Genomic DNA, 5,015 nt, shown 5'->3' on the forward strand with positions numbered 1-5,015 from the left:
CTATTCATCTGTACTGCATGGATGTTTGGTTCATGAAGAGAGAGATAGAAAAGAATACAAAGTGTACTTTATCTTCAGTACAATTCAGGTTACTACATAAAACCTCCTCCTCACCACACTTCAGTGAGTCACACATTGTAAGCATAATGATTCCTCTTTTTTAATGTGCTCTGATATTAATTTTCTCATTTACAATTATAAATGTTACATTCATTTCCAAAGCTGACAAAATCAGATAGCCAAAAATATATAATAAAGTAAGTGAATACTTTTAACTCATTCTCAAATCCATTTTTTTGATTGCTGTACATTATTGCAGCTATTTTTCATTAATTTTGTACAATATGTGCCGTGATAAAATATTGGGAAAGATGCTATTAACCAAATTTGTCAAAGCATTTTCTGTGTGATTAGGTTTTATATTACTAAATTTGAATAAAACATCCATCATAGAACCATTGAATTACAATGCAACTTTTACTGAAATGTTGGCATAAAGAACTCCACTTACATCTTATCATCTCTTTTCCCTGGATTTGGAGTTACATAATGGATTTTTTTCTGGTCTTTTTGATGTAATTTTCTTTCTTAATATTTGAGGAAAATGAGATTATTAATCCATTTGAATCCAAATATAGATATCTGTGTTAGAATGAAGCCAGAGAGCTGTACAACATATCCCATCTTCAATAATTTGCAGTGATGTACAGAAGTTTGGCTCTACAGGTCAAAACTGCTCCTCATCATCAGCCAGAAGAAGCTGTTAGGTGATTTTTATGCTCTGGATAGAAGCCCCCTTGCAAAAAAAAGGGTAAGGGATTAAGAGAGAAATTAACATGCCAGCAGAAGGCAAAGTCTGTCTTACTTGATGGAGGATAAAATTCTGTCTGAATAAACAGAAGTTTTGGCCCATCAGGTCTGATCAGTCTTCGTGAATACTGCAGAATTTGCATTTATGACCGTAATCCCTTAAAAGAACACAATTGTTTTGTAACTGTAAAGATATTACATTTTATCATAGCTCAAGTTATTTTTGAAAAAGCCCATGGGTCTGATTATCACATGCAATTAAATTATGTTCAAAGGTACCTCATATTCTTGTAGCAGAACAGAAGCAATGAAACTTGTCAGAGTTTCTCTGTGGCCATATCGTGAAGCCCTGGAGGGAAACAGCCATGGTGAGATGTTTAAAGCTATACTGCAGGTGCAGTTTAGGCACAGACTTGTCTAAAATCAATGAGAAAGTTTATGTACATGGCTTCTTTCAGAGAAGACCTGAACTTGTCCTGCCTAAGTCCCAGTTCAGGTTGATAGAAACAAGTTCTGGTCTGAAGGGTCTGTGCTTGATCCATCGTGACAAGACTTGGGTGTACAGTGCCTTTTGATTTGGAGTTTATATACCTACTGTCATGATGAAATGCAAGCAGAGCAAACATAGGTCTAAGGAACAGACTGAAGATTTACAGTGCATTATGTAAGGCCAAGGCTAAAATATGCAGTAGTCCCTTAACCTGGATTTAAGAGCCTTGGAGATAAGAGCTTTCCCTTACTCAGACAAATATGGGGAACAAAAAAATACAAACCAAATGATAGAAAACAAAATATACTGATACTTCTGAAGGAGTACTTCATAATATTGAGAAACAAGGCTTTAGTGGAGAGAATACATTCCCTTGCAACAGTGGAGTTTTGATTATAGTAATAACAGACTAAAAAGTGAAGTAGAGCAGCCAAACGATCAAGTAAAATCAATTTGATTTAAGACTAAAACTCCCTATGCTTAGTCATGTTAACATTCTTGCTCAGAAGTATATCTTTGAAAGCCACTTCTAATTTAAGAAGGCTGTTGATATTTGACATATGTGCACACTCACATAGAATGAAGGTAAAAGCTACTTGACAGATTCAGCTACAAATGGCCACAGAAAGAAGCAAGGACCTCACCTTTTAAATTTATACATCTGCTTAAATGACTTAGGTCTTGCCTTCCAGAAGTGTTTGCCATCTCTGATGTGTGAGATGCAAGCAGCTTGTTTCTCTACATAACTGAGGTAGGATTGATGTACGTGATTGGCAGCAGCAAATGAGTTCCAAAAGCAAAGGGGAAATGGATTAAATTGTGGTTTCTTAATTTCTTTCCTAAGGCATTAATGGACAAGTGAAGCCATATGATATTCCTTGCTGTACTGCATTGACAAAAACTAACTCCTACACCATAATTAAAATATATTAATATTTAATATACATAATATAAAATGTACACTTTAATATATAAAATTTAATAAATAATGGATACAATATAAAGAAAATATCGAGAAAATAAATTTATTTTTACAAACAGATTCCCATCTGTATTTTACCCTTTCTTAAGCATATTGGTCTGTAAGTTTGTCTATTGCAAAATCAACTATGGTATGTACAGTAGTATTTGGAAAGGAGGGAGTTTTTGATAGCCTATATAAAGGCATTTCATATATGAATAAAATACATATATACAAATATGTTTTGTAATAAAGTTTAACTTGTTAGAAAGCTTGAATGAAACCAGAATATTAAAGGCAGTGAAAGGTCTGTGTTGTTTATGGGTGTAAACTGCTAAAATTATCTCTGGATATAGAGATCTTTCAAAAAATTTCATATCATTCATGCATAAAGACATAAATTGCTTTCTCCTATTGTGACATCTGTGAAGAAAAGTTCTTTTACATTTAGTTCTGAAATTTCATACTCGTTTTGCTCTTTTAGCGCTGGCTATGACAGTTTACCTTACTTGTAACGGTTATGTTTTGCTTCTGCTATAGGTTTTGGAAACACACTGAAAATCCTTTAAACTTTTAGACAAAACAGGCATAGAGCTGGGAGAACAAAACTATGCAAAACAACACACTGACTCCTAATAGGTAAGTATAAAAATGAATTATATTTTATCTGCACATTGGATGGCTGTTAATATTTTCTTCAACTTTGTCTCGCTAACAGCACCCTTAGAATTGAGCAGCATCTTAATACTACACATTGAGAATATTGCCTGTGAATGCAGGTGTCTGCTGTAATCACAGAGATAAAAACTCTGTGGCAATCCCAGTCTCTACTAATTTCTGTGCACAGACTAGCCCATTGCCTCTTTGTTATTCTTCTAAATATATAACTCTGCACTTCAGATTTAAAGAATTGAAAAATGGGTTTAGGAAACAGCAAGAACAATGAAATAGGGTGTTGCTTTTTTCAGTGACTGGTATTTCCTTATAATTTTTTTTTGCTTTCAGCTGACATCTTATTATGTTCTGTAAAGTTCTATAAAGGAGTTTACCAGGACTCACCATGCCCTGAACAGTCCATGTGGCTGCAGAGACACAGAGCAGTCACAGAAACAACTCAATGATCTGAAGTTGGTGCATTTATGTCCTTTAACTAAAACAAAGCACTGCTCATTGTCTACTGAGGACAGTGCATGACTGCTGGTGGTTCCTCACTTCCTGTGACATCCAGAGAAGAACGTGAAGGTTTTTCATCAAACTGATTTCTACATAAATGGAAGCTGTCTCCCAGTCCTGCTGAATTGCTGTTGCACATTCGGTAATTTCAGGAATTGTTTGTATGCTTAATTTTTGGCTCCTAGTTTTGGAAAACTTGACGAAGGAATGGCTTGCTGGAATGGCGTCCAACCTGGATTTTATACAAGTATACTGGTTTCAGCAGTCACATTTTTCCAATACACATGAGCTAGCTGTTAACATGAAGGAGGGAGACAAATTACTTATCACAGAAAAATGAGCGCAAGTAGGCAGCAGAAATGCCAGCTACTATATTTAGCTTATAATACTAATACTGGAACGTCATAGTTGTGCCGTCTTCCTTAATGACAGCCCTGTGAGATTCTATCTAGATTTTATGATCTTATATGGAAAGTAATTCAGCTATTTGTGGAGCTAAGCAGTGTACTATGTACAAACAGTGAGGCTACTTGCGTCTGTTCTCTGTGTTATCAGCACCATTAAAAAGCCACATCAGTTGAGAGGATGTTCTGCTTTATAGTTTCTGCTTTTATTGTTTCTAAGGAAACCACTTATCCATACTCACTGTGCCTGCCACATCCTCAATTTACACACACTCGGGGCAAGGAAAATAGTACATCAGAAAAACTGTTCTTAATAGTATTGTAAATGTATCAGTATTACTCATCATTATACTTTTTATGTTAGACTGATTTAGCAAATGTCCTGTGTTTATATACTAGTGAGCTAGCATGGAAATACTGTGGCACAGTTCTGGTCAGCACTTTGTGGGGAATTTAACTGTTACTGAAGAGCAGAAAGATTTTGGTTTGTTTACACAGGTCATGAATAAAGGGAAACATAAAAAAGCTAAGGCTAATATATTCTTTAAAAAAGCTTGTGCTCCTTCCTTCTTAGCTTGGTAGAAAAGAGTCCTTGTGTTTATGGAATTCATGGGGAAAAATAATTTTTAGTATAGATATTCGTAACAAGAATTATTATATCCACCTGATTCTGCTTCTTCTGTCAGCTTTATCAAGTATGTCGAGGGACTACTTTTCAAAATGATAGCTTTTATCACACACTGCTATTTCTAGAACTTTCAGAAGGTTTTTAATCTTAACTCATTTTAGACACATCAGATGCTGGATGTGCCCGTAATGTAAAAGAGGTAGGGCCTCACAACCACACAGGAATTCCCATCAACATTTTCAGAAGCATACAGAACTTTGGATGAGTCTACTGTGAGGGAGAAAGGGGAGCAGGAGCTCCATTCGAGCTGTTGGACTCCATATCACAATTAATTTTAGCACCCAAAGTTTAATAAAGGTTGAAGAGAATTTACTGACCTGTGATTCTGCCTTTGGCAGTCCTGAGACGTCTTACTTGAGAAGATGGCAATGTTTTGTTTTGCAATGGGACATGTTTTGCAATGGGAAAATGTTTAGCCAATGTAGTGCCTGACCAACCAGAGGCTTTCCAAGAAACTTATTTTTATTTTATTTTAAATTAACACTTGAG

General features: G+C 35.4%; 1 long non-coding RNA gene across 1 annotated transcript; it reads left to right on the top strand.

Annotated features, from left to right (window-relative positions):
• The first annotated feature begins 644 nt into the window (after positions 1-644).
• LOC128849301 (uncharacterized) lies at positions 645-4,138 on the top strand. The gene is made up of 3 exons (XR_008447312.1): positions 645-811; positions 2,802-2,900; positions 3,267-4,138. It is a non-coding gene; the product is annotated as an uncharacterized LOC128849301 (long non-coding RNA).
• Positions 4,139-5,015: the final 877 nt, after the last annotated feature.

Source organism: Cuculus canorus, chromosome 1, assembly GCF_017976375.1.
Source record: "Cuculus canorus isolate bCucCan1 chromosome 1, bCucCan1.pri, whole genome shotgun sequence".
Classification (NCBI taxonomy): domain Eukaryota; kingdom Metazoa; phylum Chordata; class Aves; order Cuculiformes; family Cuculidae; genus Cuculus; species Cuculus canorus.